Below are 19,644 nucleotides of genomic sequence, written 5' to 3' on the forward strand. Positions count from 1 at the left end.
TAGAATGATGATGTTGATTTAAGGGCACAAAAACTTATGCCATACTAAATTTGTTTCGATAGCTCAGTGGCTTAGGTCTGGGAGTTCGATTCCCCACCGGGCCTCCACTCTTTTTACCTGGTTCCGCCACTCTTTCTGTTGCGTGATGCCCAAAGCATGCGGAGTGGAAGCGTGTTTGCATCCAGATTGTTTTATATCATACTTTAGGTGGTATAGCACTGGTTGGCAGCTCAATACACTTTCCTTCAGGGGCATCCACCTACTTTGAGCACTTCCACCAGTCTTACATCAATATTTTACATTAAAAGATAATTGGATAATTGAAAGCTTCCAAAGAAGAGGTGCTCATGACAAACAGAAAGCCCAATAGCATTAAACTCCATGCTCAGACGAGACTCAAGGGAACTGAAGGCAGCTTAAAGGTAAAGGTAAAGGTGTCCAGTCGTGTTCGACTCTAGGGGGCGGTGCTCATCCCCGTTTCCAAGCCATAGAACCAGCGTTTTGTCCGAAGACAATCTTCCGTGGTCACATGGCCAGTGCGATTTAGACACGGAACGCTGTTTACAAATATGTAAAAGATGAACAAAGGCAGCTTACAAATATGTAAAAGATGAATAAAACTAAAAACAAGATAAATTACCCTATTACCTTATTTTACCATAGTAAAACCAATGAATAAAAACACTGTTTTAGAACAGGTTTAGAAAGGTTAAAAAATACAGCATCCCCCATTAAATCTTCTTCCTTGGCAGGCAGGCCGTTTCTGAATATTTTCCCTAACAAAAAGGTCCTTCCCTGACAGTAGGAGAGGAGTGGGAGGGCAGCCATCCTGGAAGAGACACACTTCCTGTCCCTCTCCTGCTTTTTGTCGCAGGCAGTGAGGAGGGTTCTCATGGGAAGTGCAACCAAAAGAAACCCAGTGAGTACTAATTGCTGAGGGTCAGTTTTAGATGATATGCTACTCACCATGGTCATAGGATGAACATAACCTTGTTAGAGATCAGATGGTAGGCTACATTACTGCCATTCATTGCTTAGCCTCACATATCATCCTGCTGCAAGGCAAACACCAAATATTACCAGCATGAGCAAAAAAAAAAAAAAAAGCACTACCCTCTATGGCATATTAGCCATTTTTGTTCAATGTTAGCACCTGTCTGTTGGGAGGAGCTGTTTTCACCCTGAAGGGCAGCTAGGGGGCTGCAGGTAAGGATAGCAATAAGTTATTACGGGTGCCCTGTACCTCCCCTGTGTAAGATGCTACTCACACCATCTATTATAAAGAGAGGGCAAGGTGACATTTATGCCTTTGCAACCAGTGACTTTGCTTGAGCCACAAAACAAGCAAAATGCAACCAGTCAAGGAAGACAAATCCCAGTGCCACACGGGGAAAGACAGGAAACTCCTAATTCAATGAGATTTTAATTTCATTGGTAAGGACTGATTTATTCTCACTGATTTATAGCTGCTTCCTGACATCCAAATGGAATTTGATTTAGGCCGAGAAACAAAACAACAGCAAGAACAGCCCAAACCTCCACATCAATGTCCAGGAAACCCGGTTTGGTCATTCCTTCAAGGTAAATAACGTCAGGGACAATAAAATAACTCAAGCCAAAAACAATCACAGAACACTCCATTTTATTTTTCCATTCCCTATTTTAATCCTTACTGCAACGTCCATCCGCGGACTCCCCACTCCCCCCCTTCCTCTTTCTTCTTTCTTTAAATACAGTCTAATCCCGAGTGTGAACTGATGTAGTTTGTCTATGGGGGGGGAGGCGAAATCTCTCTCTCTTTCTGCCTTTTTTCCTTCTTCTTTCCTTGGCCCAGTTCATTATTTTTCTTTCTTGTCACTCAGTGTGATAGGTTGAACAGAAGTGCAGAGATGAGCACTGAAAACGGTGTCACAAGGCCTTAATCTAGTCTTTAATGCCTGACTTCAGAGATGTCATTTATCTTCTAACTGCAGCAGGCATCCACCAACTTTATCTCTAATAATATATTGATGGATTAAAAGGGTCGGGCAGGAGACCGGGCTGGAAAAATTGCTTATTGACATCAAAATACAGTGCCCTCAACCTGATAAACATGGAGGGGCTCGTGTATCTCCCAGAATAGTTGGTGTTGCTATAATTTTTTTTTCTCTCGCATGTTTCTTGCAGGTTCATGGGGTGGTCCAGCAAAATAAACAAATGGAACAAATAAAAAGGAAATATAGTTTTTTTTCTGCATTGACACAACCAAGTGGAAGCAGATATTTCACTCATGCTTCCCCCCCCCCCTCCAGCTTCATATTATTGTATCTGGGAACCCGTCATTAGTGTTTATTTATCATGCCATGTGTCAGATTTCACTGCCATGTGAAATGGGGAGCAGCTACCATGTTTTGGTAGGCTGGTTAAAAAAACTGGATCCTGGGATATGCTGTATTATATATGGCAAGCTCCCTTACTAGTGACTCATTATGCTTTTACAGATTATTCTTTCTCAACAACTATAAATGCCTGAAGCTGTCTGGTAATCTCAAAGGCTGAAATTCATCCCACAGTATACACTTCTCAAGGAAAAAAAGCTTTCTTTCGAGAATTAAATAGGGATGGAAACAGGAACCCAACATATGACTTTAGCAAGAAAAGTAGCCCTGCCTCCTCTTTGGTGATAAATTATAACTCTTGTTCATCACCAGGAAGGTGGAGCCTTTCATCTCCCTTGATGTGTCTATTCACGGATGGCGCAATGTTATTCAGTAGGGCCTGCAAACCATTGGTGGCAAAGGGGGGGGGGGAAATGAGAAGGGCATACCTGGGCAAAATGTATTTCTGGGCAAGTAACTTTAATCCTATATGTCAGCTTTTTTAAAAAAAAGCAACAGTGTATTTCATACTGATTCCTCTACCAAAAACTTACTCCGTTTTATATGATTTCTGTCAATTTTGATCAAGTATGTTCAGGTGATATAACTTTTTTTTTTTTTTTTTTTTTTTGCACAGGAGCTACTAACCCCCCCCCCCCCCCATCTTGTTCAAAAGACAGTAAGGAAAAGTAAGAGGGGAGTCCCTGCACAGATATTTCCTTGATGTACAAATTAGGTAGTCTGAACATTCCGTTTCTGTTCCTCTGACCCTTCAGTTCTACCATGCAATCTTTGCAGGCTGCACTTGTCTTATGCATATCCAGAATAATTATCAATAACCTTTCCCCAGTTCATGTACATTGAAAGCAAGCTTGTCATCAGCGGAACAAAGTGATTGATTTGAGGCACTGTTGATGTGTTCCACTTCTCTCTTTCCTCTGTATGTGTGCATGCAGGTGAGTGTGACACAGAAAGAATGTGAAAAAGTGTAATTCCTTCACAAAATCACAAGTGTCCAACAACTAAGAATGCTTTGTCTAAGCTTCTTGCCTCTCTCCACATGCCCATGATGATAAAAAGGGAAGAAAATACCCCAGATCACTGTCATCTCAAGTAGTGGGAGGAGCTAAGTATCAGCTAATTTATCCACTGTCATTTCACTATTTCCTATGGCAACTCCCATCCCTTATAAATAACTCTGCTCCTTCTTCCTTATAGCTTAGACCCATTCAGCACCACTTTCCCATCTTTCTTTCCCACCCGTAAGCTTTCCATTGCCCCCATACCTGACCAATAGATAATTAATAGTAAACATAGGTATAGTAGAATGGGCAAGAAATGCAAAAGGCAAGCTCTTGCTCATACTGATGGGTTAGCCGGCTGGTTGTTTGGTTTGATGGGTCCTACAGGGTAGAAACATAGGCACGGATTGCTACCTTGCCGTGGTGAAGGGGCTTGAGTAACTCAGAGAAGCCCCTCAGGTCAGAAGGCATCCAACTGAGGAAGAGCGGAGGACAAGTACAAGTAGCTCCAGAGCTAATGAAGTGGTTGGGCCATAGCCGAAAGGATGCTCAGCTGCGGGTGTACCTGGAAGTGAAAGGAAAGTCCAATGCTGCAAAGAAATATACCGCATAGGAATCTGGAATGTACGATCTATGAACCTTGGTAAGCTGGATGTGGTCAAACAGAAGATGGCAAGAATAAACATTGACAGCCTGGGCGTCAGTGAACTAAAATGGACGGGAATTGGCGAATTCAATTCAGAAGATTATTGTATCTACTATTGTGACCCTGTTCCAAATCCTCTATACAGAGCACGTTACCATAGTCTTTCGAGACTGAAGGATGCCTAACTAACTATTGTGGGCAAGAATCCCATAGAAGAAATTGAGTAGCCCTCATAGTCAACAAAAGAGTGGAAAAAGCTGTAATGGGATACAATCTCAAAAATGATAGAATGATTTCAATAGGAATCCAAAGCAGACCTTTCACAATCACAGTAATCCAAGTTTATGCACCAATCACCAATGCTGAAGAGGCTGAAACTGACCAATTCTATGAAGATTTACAACACCTTCTAGAACTGACTGGATTTTGAAGGGACATAGGGACTAAATTGCTAACATCAGATCCCATCTTCTGAGTCTCCACAGAGGTGCAAACAGAGATAGAAGACAAAGGGAGCCACCTACTCCTGTCCAGCTTGTTTGGCCATGGTAGTGGTTGGGGATCTGATGCTCTGGCAACACAGCCCCCAGCTGATCTAGCATCACTTCAGCCATGGCATCCTTGCCACTGGATGGGAGCTAAAGAGCCTATGCCAATCCTACTTTGGTGCTGGAGATACAAACAGCAACAGGTGCAGGAAAGGGGACTCCAAGAGCAGCAGCACCACAGAGCCCAGTTCCCATCACCTGCTTCATCAACCTTCCCTGGAAGGACTTTCCCTTGGATCGGAACCCATACTTTCTGTCGGCTTCTCCAGACGTGGACTTTTGGGAGCCCAATGAAGTCAACTGGGGGTCCGATCAGACTGAGTGTGCCCTGGGGGTTAGAGCTGGAAACCCAGCCTCCTGGGAATGTCGGGGAAGGGGGCAGTAGCAGCTGTGATTCTGTGCCTTTAATAAAAGCTGTTGAGAGTGACCAAACCAGGCTAGAACCCATGGAATTTTTGCCAGGGGAATTATCAGGCAATGGATCACCAAGAGGGGTGGCTGGTGGGACTCACCAGGGTGAGTTCAATGAAACCTTTTCATGTTCACTTGCCACTCTTGTAGTAGCATAAACAGTCCATTCAACTTTAAGTTTTCCATGTTTAACTTGTAAATTGGTGTTACTAACACACCAAGGTAAATGTTAATTCAATTGACTTTTTATAGAGGGCACATGTCACTCACACTACCCCTGCCCAAAAAGGTGGGGGGCGGAACCTATATCTCCTTTAGAAATCTGGTCTATAATACATAGCCTAGGACTGAGAACAGAAATGCAATTGTGCTACAACATCGAGAAACCTTAGATAAAACACTTACAGACCTATAGTGTTTCTCTGAGCTTCTGAAAGTTATAATCTCTAAAACCATTAGAAAACCCAAGGTTGGGAACCACTGTTCGGTAAAGAGCCAATTGGCCACTGCCAATATACTTCTGTAGCACAAACATATAAGAAACTCTGCTTGAGAGCTTAGGCAGTGCCTCAAAAAACTGCTGGCCTACCTGATCCCAGGTAGTTAACTCAGGCTGCCTGAAAGACTGTACATCCCTGGAGAAGACATTCTGGGTTTTAAGATCTCTTGGGGGGGGGGCTCTTCCTTGATTCCTTGAACTTCATAGGCAGTTTGGTGTGGATGCAAGACATGGTGCTCCCAGGCTTCAGAATGGCCTCCTTGACAGGCCCTCTTTCCAATAACAGGTAAAGAAGACCCTGGTTTTAAGATTACCGATTTTGCAATTCAGTTGGAAGGGAAAAGGTGGGACGCTATATATTGTTGTTTTTATCTTGAGTTTTTAACCTGCTTTTTAACACTTTAAAAATTATTAGTTCTTTAAATATTATTATGTTTAATTTTTAAAATATAATGTGATTTATTGAGTTTTATTTGCATATATTTTTAAATTCATGTGTGAACTACCATGAGTCCCTCTCATAGGAAAAGTGATGCGAGAATAAAATTAAATAAAATTAAAATGGCTCATGAATTTTTAAAATGACTGCAGCCAAAATGGCTGCAACCCAGCAGCTTTCGTGTACAGCTTCTATAGTCTGGTCCTGCTTTAATGCAATGCTTTCCATTCTTCCATTTAAGAACCCTCTCTTTTGTTTAGAAGCATGTTGGCTGTCCCTTTTACAAATGAGACAAAGCAGATTTTTTGCCACCTTAAGGTCATTTATACTGTTGAACAGTTATTCCCTTGAGGACTTTTTTTTGGCAATCAGGTGGAGTATAAATAAAATAAATATGTACATACAAGAGAGAGCTAGAGAGCAGGGCATATGAAGGACAACAATGTGTACAGTTGTTTTCATTTTTTTCTTAAGCACAGTAGCAACCATTTGATTCTAGAGACGGGCACAAACCGAACCGCAAACCAGAAAAAAACAATGAACCGGGCTGACTCGTAGTTTGGTTAGTGATCCAGTTTGGGGATCCCAGTTTGCTGAAGCAAAATGAAACACCGATCTTTTTTTCTCCCTCAATGATTCATTTTGCTTCAGCAAAATGGGATGTCCGTCTGCTTCCTTCCCACTGCCACCATCACCTCCTCTGCAATTGCCATCCTCAGAGGCAGCAAGCCTGGCTTCCCTACTGGGATCCAGACTCAGTGCCTCTGAGCATGTGCTGATAGGTGGATGCACGTGCAGAGGCAGTGGCCAGCTCCTGGCAGGGAAGCCAGGCTTGCTGCCTCTGCACATGCATCTACCTGTGAGCTGGTAGTGTGGCGGCAGCAGCGTGGCAGCAGTGGCACAATAGGAGCAGGTAGTTCCCCCCCCCAAATAAAAACACTGGCCATGAACCAAAAAACAACTCACAAACCTGTTTGGTTTTCCAGTTGGGTCGTCATGGGTTGTGGTTAACCACAAACTGTCACAAACCCCCGGGTTCATGCCCATTTCTATTTTTTTGGCTATTGTTTCCCTGTCTCATAGTTCGACAGCCTTGGGCTCATCTTTCACTTTTCTGTCCCTTCCTTTCCACTTCCAGATCAGCTACTCCTCCCTTTTTTCTGTATCTCAAAAATGTTCCCTTCACCCTCTGATGTTTCAAAACTTCAAGGATTTCCTTTCAGTAAGACAAAGCATGACAAAAAGCATTAAAATAGTTTTCCAAATGCAACAGAGTCCTTTCTCTCTTTTTATCTCCTTTGTTGTATTGCCTTTGTTCACAGTATGTAGTTTCCAAAACATTTCGGTGGTGTAAATCACCTCCAAACAACCCCTAAGAATCATGGCTAAGGTGGTAGGTGGGTGGGGGGAGAAAGGATCATTTGAAGTGCGGTACTCCAGCTCCAGAAATAAATGTATACAGAGAGAGAGAGAGAGAGAGAGAGATTGTATGCAAATAATCTAACATTGCCCCATTTCCAACTCTGGGGTATTATAAACAGTGGGATGTCAAAGATGATTAAGCAAAAGAGTTATGTTGCCCTAATGTGAAACTTGAAAAAGCGAAAACTGTACAATACAGTTTATATATATATGAACTACTTTATGTCCCACTACATTGTGTTATATAAAAAGTCAGTTACCCCTGCATGTTCTCCTGAACAAAAGACCTCACATAACTGATACAGAAGAATAGAGAATGACTTGGTGCTTCAGACCAAAGAGCCCTAATGGATCCGACCAGTGGCCTGGTCACACAGTGGCTACCAGGGTTCCATATAAGGTGAATGCCTGCACATGTGCAATTCTGCCCCCTCCTCTCAGGGCTCCTCATCCTCCTTCACACACACAGAGTGATTGTTTTCAGCCTGTTTGGTTCTGGTCACAACAAAACCCTGCCTGAGGGGGCGGAGCCACCCTGTGCTAGAGTGGAGTCACACATGCAAGGGGCAGAGCCTCACCCAATGGGGCTGAAAATTTGAGGGAACATTGGTGACAACTGAAAGGTTTTCTTTCTTGCTTTCAGAGAATGGAGAGATGAGGAAAAGAACATGGTATTAGTTGCTAATCAATAGAGATAGGCACAAATTAAAAAAATGAATCATCAAATTCATTCAAAAATCACTAATTTATCCATTCATATTCATACGAATCCATGCCCCCAATGAATACAAATCAATGAAATTTTGGTTTTTTTTTTAATTTGTTGCTTGGTTTGGTGATAAAACAGCCTCCTAGAGACACCAGAATCACAGAAAAGCTTATGCTGACTCTCCTATACAATCCCTCCAAATTTGGTGAAGATTGGGTTTTCCCAAGCCAGCTACTAAAGGGCACTTTCCTGGTGGGACCCATTTTATGGGTATATAACTTGGATGTCTGGAGTTTAATCTTCACCAATTTGGAGGGGTTGTAGAGGAGGGTCTGTGGAAGCTTCTCTGTGATTTTGATGTCTCTAGTTGCCTGAAGGGAACTTCTCTGAAGGGCCGTCCTTGTAGGTGTATAACTCAAATATACTCTAACAAACTTGCAGGACTTGCAAAGGAAAGTCGCGGGAAGCTTCTCTGCGTAATTAGTGTCTCTAAGTGCTTGAGGGGGTGTCTTTTAGGGTTTTAAAGTAAAAAATGGGAATTGACAAACTGATTCATCGATTCATCAGAAAAAAATGTAAATTGATAATTCATGATTTGTTGACTTTGACACATCATGAATCAAAAAAAAAATCATCATTTTTCTGATTTGTGACCATCTCTACTAACCACCTGTTAAATTTACTAACAATTTCTTGTTTAGAAAAACTGTAGAATACAATCTGGCCAGGCCTTGAAGACAGGTCGACTACACTAATCTTTAAAAGCCTGTTTATTCACTAGGAGTAACACCGAGGAAGGCATTAGCAAATCATAAAGGCAGGTAACAATAGTAGCCCAGTTATGCCTGGGGAGCTCATTGATGCTCATCTGGCTTCCTTTCTCTTTTTTGTTGTTGCTGTTTAGTCATTTAGTCATGTCCGACTCTTCGTGACCCATGGACCAGAGTACGCCAGGCCCTCCTATCTTCCACTGCTTCCCATAGTTGTGTCAAATTCATGTTGATTGCTTCGCAGACACTGTCCAGCCATCTCATCCTCTGTCGTCCCCTTCTCCTCTTGCCATCACACTTTCCTAACATCAAGGTCTTTTCCAAGGAGTCTTCTCTTCTCATGAGATGGCCAAAGTACTGGAGCCTCAGCTTCAGGATCTGTCCTTCCAGTGAACACTCAGGGTTGATTTCCTTTAGAATTGATAGGTTTGTTCTCCTTGCAGTCCAGGGGACTCTAAGAGCCTCCTCCAGCACCATAATACAAAGGCATCAATTCTTTGGTGGTCTGCTTTCTTTATGGTCCAGCTCTCACTTCTATACATTACGACAGGAAAAACCATAGCTTTGACTATTCGGACTTTTGTTGGCAAGGTGATGTCTCTGCTTTTTAAGATGCTGTCAAGTTTTGTCATTGCTTTCCTCCCAAGAAGCAGGCGTCTTTTAATTTCATGGCTGCTGTCTCCATCTGCAGTGATCATAGAGCCCAAGAAAATAAAATCTGTCACTGCCTCCATATCTTCCCCTTCTATTTGCCAGGAGGTGATGGGACCAGTGGTCATGATCTTAGTTTTTTTGATATTGAGTTTCAGGCCCTTTTTTGCACTCCTCTCTTTCACCCTCATTACAAGGTTCTTTAATTTCTCCTCACTTTCTGTCATCAGAGTGGTATCATCTGCATATCGGAGGTTGTTGATATTTCTTCTGGTAAACTTAATTCCGGCATGGGATTCCTCCAGTCCAGCCTTCCACATGATGTATTCTGCATATAAGTTAAACGAGCTGGGGGACAATATACAGCCTTGTTGTAGTTCTTTCCCAATTTTGAACCAATCAGTTGTTCCATATCCAGTTCTAACTGTTGCTTCCTGTCCCACATATAGGTTTCTCAGGAGGTAGATAAGGTGGTCAGGCACTCCCATTTCTTTAAGGACTTGCCATAGTTTGCTGTGGTCCACACAAAGGCTTTTCCATAGTCAATGAAGCAGAAGTAGATATTTTTCTGGAACTCTCTGGCTTTCTCCATAATCCAGCGCATGTTAGCAATTTGGTCTCTAGTTCCTCTGCCCCTTCAAAATCTCGGTCCACATACTGCTGAAGCCTACCTTGTAGGATTTTGAGCATAACCTTGCTAGTGTGGGAAATGAGGGCAATTGTACGGTAGTTGGAGCATTCTTTGGCACCGCCTTTCTTTGGGATTGGGATGTAGACTGATCTTTTCCAATCCTCTGGCCACTGTTGAGTTTTCCAAACTTGCTGACATATTGAATGTATCACCTTAACAGCAGCATCTTTTAAGATTTTACTCAGGCTTAAAACCAACAATTGCTGGCATCTGAGTTCCTTGAACAGAAGAAAGTTCACTTACATGCAGGTTTTGTCCCCTCCTCCACTTTAGAGCACTTCCTCGACAACCCCTGAAGCCTCCAAGATATACTGTATGTCTGATTTTACAGAGGGCAGTACTCTTTTTGAAGGTGGCTTGTATTTGAAGGGTTTTCCAGTCTGAATCAAGAGTAAAAATAAAGAATTATAAAAGGACATAACACCAGAGATCTCAATGTTGCTGTTAATAGATTGGTCTCAAGACCCAAACCATTGTCAGGAGAAGGTAAAAAAAATACCAGTACTATTGCTAAAAATGGTGCCTACCTGTATTTTTAGTACATTTTATATACAATTTTAAGGCCCAGAATCCTGCTGGCAAGTTACATGTTTGTAAATGAAATGATGCCAGTCGCAGCAACAAATCACTCCTAATAACAAGATGCTGGTCATGTTCCTGCTTGTATTCTTGCCATGTAACCAGGCATGTGACCAGGAATGCAACTACAGTTTCACTTACAATTTTACTTTCAAATGCATAAACTGCCAGTATGATTCTAGCCACTTGGTTTCTCAGTGCCCAATGGATTATTGTAGGGGAAACATAAGCTTAAGGTAGTGACAGGCAAGCTGGAGGAATCCAGGGATCAATTGGGTCCCATAACTCCTCCCAAAATATCTGTGAAGATTCTCAGTTATCCAGGTGAGGTTATCTGGAAGTTGAGTCATGGCAACTGGACTCCTTTCCTGTTAGATTGAAACGTTTCACTATTCATCCAAGTAACTTCTTCGGTCTGAAGAGAGTTCCTAGGAGATCCCTGATATAGCCACCACATTGGTTTCACTTCCCCCTGGTCTGAATAAGCTCCTTAGGACAAAGGACTGGGGGTGACGGATAATCACATTTCTGCAGTCCTTCTCCACCCATTGTCATGGGTTGTTGATGGTAGTTAACAGTGGTCTTTCTGGTGTGTGTGATCCTAATCTTTCTGGGAACATATGAAAGGGCGGCATGATAAATAGGAAGCAGATTGTATCTAAGGCCTCCGCCCCTATTATTATTATTATTATTATTATTATTATTATTATTATTATTATTATTATTATTATTATTATTATTATTATTATTATTATTATTATTATTATTATTATTATTATTATTATTATTTATTTATTTATTTATTTATTTATTTATTTATTTATTTATTTATTTATTTATTTATTTATTTATTTATTTATATGCCGCCCACACTACCCAAAGATCTATTCAGTGATATTCAGTGATAGATTTTCTATATGCATATGTATAGCCTCCCTGCCTCCTCTCTCACACTGCCTATCTTCTTGCTCCAAAATGAGTACATTTTGGTCACCAGATGAGTGTCCTTTGTCCTTCAAATGAAGAATCACTGCTGATTGTGGTCCTGAGCCGTTGCCCCTCCTGTGCTCAGCTATTCTCCTGTTTAGTGGCTGTTTGGTTTCTCCACTGTAGAGCTCCAAACACTCCTCTTTGCATTGGACCATGTATACTATGTATATTGCTCCTGTTGTGTTTTGGTGTCTGGTCTTTTGGGTGGATGAGTCTCTGCCTTGGTGTGTTTGTGGGTTTGAAGTGCATGGGTATGTGGTGTTTACCAAAAATCCTTTTGAGCTTTTCGGACACATCTACCATCTAAGGAATGGCCAGGTTTTTTCGTCAGCTCTGGGTCTCAGACTGTTCCATTGTCCTCCTGGGTCAGGACATTGCCTTAGGCTTCTCCACTGTACCTCCTTGATAGGGGCTGGACTCAAGGATCCCTAGAGTCCCTTCCAGCTCTGCAGTTCTAAGATTTTCTCCATGAAAGCAATATAGCTGAATCAGGGTTGGTTCAGTCACTCTATCAGGCTCCTTCTTCCTGCTTTCAAGTTGTGACCCTTGGTCTGGGCTCAGCTCTCTAAGATTCCCTAGAGTCCATCAGGATCAGTCCTTTTATCAGAGAATAGGGGAGTATGGGGACTAAAGGAGAATGCTTTGGGGCATTGCATATCCTATATATACTGTGGGGTCAACCTCTTCCTCACCACTTCAGAGCACTGGCCAAGTCTTTTATATCACTTTCCTTAACCTCTTCCCACCAACAGACCCAATTTCCTCCTTTGCCTCCTTTTTATCCTTCTCTTGGCAGGAAAACTCTTCAGATCCATCCTGATGTTTCATTCAAAGTAGGTGGTCACATCTGAGCAATAACCGGGGGAAGGGAACCACCCTGCACACACCATATATCCTTGGTAAGGACCCATGGAAGGCCAATAGGCATGGAGGTACTTATTTATTTGTTTGTTTGTTTGTTTGATTGATTTATTTGATTTATTTGATTTATTTATTTGATTTATACCCCACCCATCTGGCCTAAAAGGCCACTCTAGACCCTTCTTGTGTGTCCAAGCTCATCCCTCCACACTGACATACTTTTCTAAAAAGTTCTTCAGTCATACAATAACATAAGAAATGGATAGCACTTCTAAGCCCACAGGTGTCAGGCGATGTCTGCACAAAAAATAGTAATAAAGCAGTATCAGCAATAATAGGTTCAGTGTCTTGCAAGGCTGTCTGCATACTTAATAGGCTACGGACTAGAATGGGTAGAACCAGAGTGAACCTAAGAAAACATGGGGAGGTTTGCACAGACACTGTCCTTTGTGAGTGTGAAGAAGAACAGGCAACTTTTCATGCCTATGTCAGTGTACTCTATGTCTCTCACTATGTACTATAGAAGATTTGATGTTAGCTGTTCCAAAAGCTCTTGATGTTGCACCTTATTGAGTGAAAAGAATATGCTATATTTATTGTGATACTTCTGACATGAAAAAAGAAAGACTTTACAAAAGACAAAACACTTGTCTTAGTGCCATCTTTGTGTAGATATTTGTGCATGCATTTTCCACACAATGTCATGCAGGCCTACCACTTCCAGCTTCTCTTGTAATGAGCCAAATTTCTTTAAATTTAAAGTATTTTACAACTCCCCCAAAACAAAATAAACAAGCTGGGAATGTTATCAATGAGGGTGTAGAGTGACCATTGAACGAATCCTCTACTGGTATGCACTGATTTAGTATATTCACCTCTCTCTCTCTCTCTCTCTCTCTCTCTCTCTCTCTCTCTCTCTCTCTCTCTCTTGGCTAGGCAGGGAGAAGAAGACAAGAGAAATGTGTGGAAAACCAGTAGGTGATAAGGCAAGTACTGAATTCTATGCCAACATGTGCCAATGCCAAAGATATAACCAACCTCTGACGGTGCCATCTCCTCCTCTGATCTCTGTTTTTTTCCTGCTTATTTCCAGGATTGCCTTTGCTTGCATTTCAAGGTTAAAAAAAAGTCAGGATACAATAGTAAATATGTAAGATTAGCTCTTAAAATATGTTAGCAAGTGAAAGCTAAAGAAAGCCAAATGATTTTAGAAAGGCTTTCTTGAAGCTTAGAATACAGACAGTCCTTTTGATCTTTTATCTCACCATAACAAAAAGAGCACCAAATTGTTAAAATGTGTTTGTGTGTACATATGTACACACACAGAGAGAGAGAGAGAGACACACACACACATACATACATACAAATGTGTGCATGTGTGCCTGTATATGTGCATTTATATAGGTTCTCTGTATGAGTGAGTATGTGTATTTTAATTCACGCAAGCTTTCCTTTCTTTAAAATGCAGCAAGAAGCTCTTTTTTCTACAGACTTCTTTTTCTTTCTTTTCTTTTCTTTCTTTTCTTTCTTTTTTTTTCTTTTTTTTCTTTTTTGATATTTCAAAGCTGGCAGTTCAGTAAATGGCTGGAACTGCCACATCTCTGTTCTTGCTAAAGAAATCAATGCTAATCCTATTACTGGCAGTTATCACCTATCCCAGAAACGGCAGCTAAAAGAGAAAAAAAACACTGAGATGTCAAAGTAGGAAAAAGGACTGGGGGAAGGGGGGGATGGCGCCCTTCTTTCACTTTCAAACACTGATTGTTTTCTTATTTTTGATCATTTTTTCCTGTTAAGAGAGAAGCTAAACCACCACTGCTGATACCACTACCCAAAAAATATGTGCTCCAATAAGGATCTTGATTAAACCTTCTCTTCCTTCAAAGACGCAGTTCAAAGCCAAAAACTGTTGTTCAGTTCCTCATTAACCACATTGTGCTTCAGAACTGCAGTGTTGGTGTTTTGTCTGTTATGTGCAAAGCTGGCAATTTGAGGAGGCAAGGTTAGCAGTTTCACAGGGAGACAATGCCCCACCAATGCCTCTATTCACAGTTTGCATGGGGCCCTCACAAAATCGGAAGCAACATGAGTGAAATTTCACTTTTGTGTCCCACAATGTCTATGCCAGGAGAGGCCATTAAGGAAACCTTCATCCAGAAACCTTCCTCCCCCATTCCCCCAGAACCAGTACACACTTTCACATTCTTCATCATCACCACCATCACCACCACCACCTTAGAACTCTTCAGAGCTGGAAGGGACCCTATGGATCATCAAGTCCAGCCCCTGTCAAGAAGGTACAGTGGGGAATCGAACTCCTCTAACTTCTAGCTCTGCCACCAGATAACAAAATTACTGAGCTATCCAACAGTTCTAGCTTATGTGTTTCCTACGATAACAGAAAGTTATGGACAGATGAGCTGGAATGAACTAAGTACAGATCTCAGTTTGTAAACCAAATGTCAGGCAGTGCAGGGCTTTTTGTTAAAAGCCTGAAAAAGCTATTGGATACCAAATGACAAAATTGTTTGGGGAAGAAAAGGCAGTTTCAAGCACTCTATGTTCAACCACAGAGCCACACAAGCCAAAAGAACAAGACTGGCTCAAAGTTGGAGGGGGGCTCTCCACAAAGTATTCTAAATGAGTCCTTTCTGAGATCATACAGTGTCATCTACAAAGGCAAGCCCTGATCAGGACCTCCTCCTAGACAGAGCAAAATGGATCAGCAGATGCAGCAGAAGTCAGATGTCATGAAAGATCCATAAATTATAGAGTATTTAATTTATTATTGTAATTTTACTGCCATGTCTTGCAAACCCAACACTGTGGCTTCCTTTATTGACCCAATCCATGTTAGGCCTTCTACTGGCTTCCAGTCCTCCCAGTCTCATTGTCCAATGGGTGTTGTCTTCTCAACTCTGTCAGCTTAGTAATTTCAGTTATTAGTGAGAGTTCAGTATTGTTTTGATCCAGAATCCACTTATTTGTCTTTATTGAGATCCATGGTAACCATAAAGCTGTCCTCTAATATCAAGTTGTGGATGATTTTTCCCCCTGTCAGCTTTCTTCATTGGCCAGCTTTCGCATCTCTACTCAATTGTATGGATAATTTCGGCCTTAAATCTCTAGTGACACATCCTTGTACTTAAGGATCTCTTTTATTTCCTCCAGAGCAGCCCTTCCAAGTCTCAGTCTTCTGTTTTAGTGGCTGCAGTCTCCATATGGACAGATGATTGAACTAATATATAGAAAATCTTCAACAATTTTTCTTCATTGTTGACATTAATGTTCTGTAATTCTTCTCTAGTCATAATTTTCAGCTTCTTAATATTAAATTGAAAGCTTGCTTTTGCACCTTTAACTCCTATTTCAAATCACTGTGATTGTCTGGCAGTAATGTAGTGTCATTTGCATATCTTATAATATTGAGGTTTCTTCTGCCAATATTCTCCTCCATCTGAATCTAATTCAGCTTTTTGCGTGCTATAGTCTGTATATAGATTTAACAGGTATAGAGACAAAAGGTACACTTGTCCAACACCTTTGCTAATGGGAAACCATTCTTTTGTCTATATTTTGACTTATGGTAGCCTCTTGTCCAGAGTATAAATAAATATTGCACAAATATTTATAAACCACTCAGAACTGGAAATTTTTGTGTAGTGTACAGCAATTCTTAAAAAGCAAATCCAATAAACACAAAACAGAACATTAACATTGTCCATGAAGTGGTTGATACAAGAGAGGTTTGCAAAAACGGGTATGTTTTCAGACTTCATCTAGAATTACGAATTGCTGGAACAATAACAGGAGAAAAGTTATTTCACATACGTAGTTGGTGCCACTATGCGAAATACTATGTATGCTCCAAGTGACTACAGAGCTGATCTCAGAAGCATGTGGCCCTGTCCGGAGAGCTTCTCCAGGACAAAACAGGTATATAAAGGCACTGCTGACTTTATTTACTACATGCCTTGTCTTAGGCAGGGCAAGGGCACAATTTGCTGACCCCACTGAAGTATCAAAATTGGGCTGGCCTTAGCGATAGATCAGCAGCAAGAAGCTAGAAGAGGCTGTTTTAATTTCCCACAATGTCCCTGATATCATTGTGGGAAATTTACATGGCAGGTCCCCAACCCAATGATAAGAGCACAGGGAAACATTTTCAGGGAGGTCCAGGGATGTGCAGCAGCAGTGGATCTTGTCCAGGCATTGAGGCCCTGCCTGCATAACACTGTTGAATCATCCACTCATAAGCCTAGTAAGAGAGTCCATATGAGAATATAAAAAGATATTTTAAAAAAAAGTTTTGCTGAGATTGGGGAACTGGTGGGTGAAAGATTGCACAAGCGCTTATGTTCAGCTCACTGTTTTTCATAGAAACATAACCAGACTGTCATTGTGGATGGCTAATCATTTAAAGATGTGGGAAGATGGTGACAAAACTCAACAGAGCCCAAAGCCAATTCCTGGATACATTCAAGGTTAAATTGTGAAAGAGCAGCCTATTTTAGAAACATTTGTTGTGATTATTTGCTATCTTTTATGTACTTCATAGTGTACTTCATAGGAATTCAATAAAGAGGGTAGGAATTCAATTTAAGCTGGACTGGTTTGTCATTCAGTCTGGAGTGCCACAAAAATGTCTTTGGTCTAGAGGTTAAACAGATAATGGACTCCGCCATGGCCTTGCACTTTACCGCCTGTCACTGGTTGCGCCTTCGGGCCAGGTGCTGTGGGAGTTCTTTCCTCCTTCTGAAAGGAAAAGTAAAGAGGGTTCTGAGGCGAGAGAAAAGCACAGGTGCTGTAGCATTGAACAGGGACAAGGGGACAGAGGAAAAGAAGTGGCATGAACTGGTTTTAGCCGTGGCTCTAACAGAGGGGTGGGATGCTTAGAGGAAAGACAGTTGCCAGATCCAATATGATACCTGCACTGACCATTTCTCAAGCATGTACTCTCCATCTTGAAACTAAGTTAGAGTTGCCATATAGCCTGGTTGGCCAGATGGGAATTTTTGGCCTGCTTCACTGATTACCATGTGCTGAGGAGCAGGTAAGTTTTCACCCATCCCATTCTTGCTCTTGGGGTGTTGCTTGATGAAATTAAATAAATAAAGTGTGAAATGATAGTTAATGTCAAGTTGAATAGGTCACAGCTGTGGGTAGTGTGAGGATAAGTGCTTGGGTGAGTTCCAGGACACTTGATGTGGCTTAAAACATCCCGTCTCCCTCTGTGAAGATTCTTAGTCATGCCGATGAGGTTATCTGGAAGCTCAGTCATGGCAACTGGACTTCTTGATTACTAGGTTGAAATATTTCGCTACTCATCCAAGTAGCTTCTCCAGTCTGAGGAGAGTTGGTCGGAGACCCCTGATATATTCTCCATATTGGTTTCACTTCCCCCTGGTCTAAACAGGCTTTTTAGAAGGACAAAAAGAAAGGAATACTTTTGTGATTTGAGCATGGCAATCTAGTATTCCTTTTGTATCCTTTAAGGTCATCAAGGTATCCCTCAAAACACATACATTCTCAGATTTGCCATAAGCATATCAAATCCTTAAAATCCATCTTTGTTCAATTGTAGCAATATGTAACTTCTTATGTATTTAGGCTCAGAATTCCTAGTATTTTCTAAACCTATCCCACCTGAAAGGTTAGAGGCTGATGATCACCAGTTGGATATGAGTCTACTCATAAGATAATTAGCTTAACCATGAATGAGGAGACTACATTGGTACTCACATGATTGATGAAAATAAATCTAAAATTGTTAAATCTTTCCTCTGGGAACTATTCAAAATAAAGAGATCAGTCTACAAAATCATTTGAGTAAAAAGATTCCCTTATTTGTAACAGGGACCCTAGATCACCCATCTTTCATTTGTGAGAATCCTTCCAGAATAAGATGTGTTGTTTGTTAGAATGATTCCCAGTTTGCACCAATACAGGTGATTAAAGTCACCCATTATAATTAAATGTCCTTCAGGGAATTGGGTCATCAAATCAAATAAGTAGTCTAAAAGACCTTCCCAAATATTATTGCAATCGTAGTTCCAGGGTGGGATGTACACATTTACCATAATATACAATATAGAGTTCAATTTGGAGATAATAAAGATACTTCAGGTACTCAGTGTGGCTGGGAAGTGCTGAACACCTGTTCATCCAAAGCAGAAACCGGCACAATCCACCACACAAGTGGTTCATGCCCATCTCTAGGGCAGAATCATTTAGCCTATTTTTTACAAGGATGGATGCACACCAATGCTTTAAACCAGTGGTTCTTAACCTTTGTTACTCGGATGCTTCTGAACTGCAACTCCCAGAAACCCCAGTCAGGACAGCTGGTGGTGAAGGCTTCTGGGAGTTGCAGTCCAAAACTCCTGAGTAACCCAAGGTTAAGAACCAGTGCTTTAAACAATCATGTATGCTTCAGATTAATATCTATTCTGCTTCACACACAATTAAGTATTTAGTTTATCATGACCAACCAAAAGTATCCTTATATCCAAGTTACATATTAAGGTTCAGTGTTATATACCTCTTTTATATATTATTATTTAATATACAATTTCCTTTTTAAATGAAAGCGCAAAATAAAATATTAAGAATCCGAGTTGTATTTAGCCATTTTGGTGCAGCATTGACTCCTATCTTGAGGCATCTCCTCCACTCAGTCTTGAGGCTCCACTTCCAATCCCACAACACCCCTGGTGCTTCAGTCGTCATCTCCCCCTTGGAGATGGAATGCAGGGTTTGTTCAGCACAGTTGTGCTAGTCCTTACCATTGTCTTGTAGGGCAAGAGACTGACATGGTGCCATGATGTCTTCTTTTCTTGCTTTGGAAGTATGGACCTTTCCTTTCATTGGGGTGATGCTCCAGTAGCACAATGTTAGGACAGAATCATTTTGTTTCCTTCTTCAATTAGCAGAACAGCAAAGCCCTCCAGGGAACTCCCCTGAAAGTGAGCAACTCTGAGAACACCTTGTTTATTCTCTTGATATGATCTGGTCAATAACAATAACTAATCATGTGCTTTCAAGTCAGT

Source organism: Pogona vitticeps, chromosome 3 (assembly GCF_051106095.1).
Source record: "Pogona vitticeps strain Pit_001003342236 chromosome 3, PviZW2.1, whole genome shotgun sequence".
Lineage (NCBI taxonomy): Eukaryota > Metazoa > Chordata > Lepidosauria > Squamata > Agamidae > Pogona > Pogona vitticeps.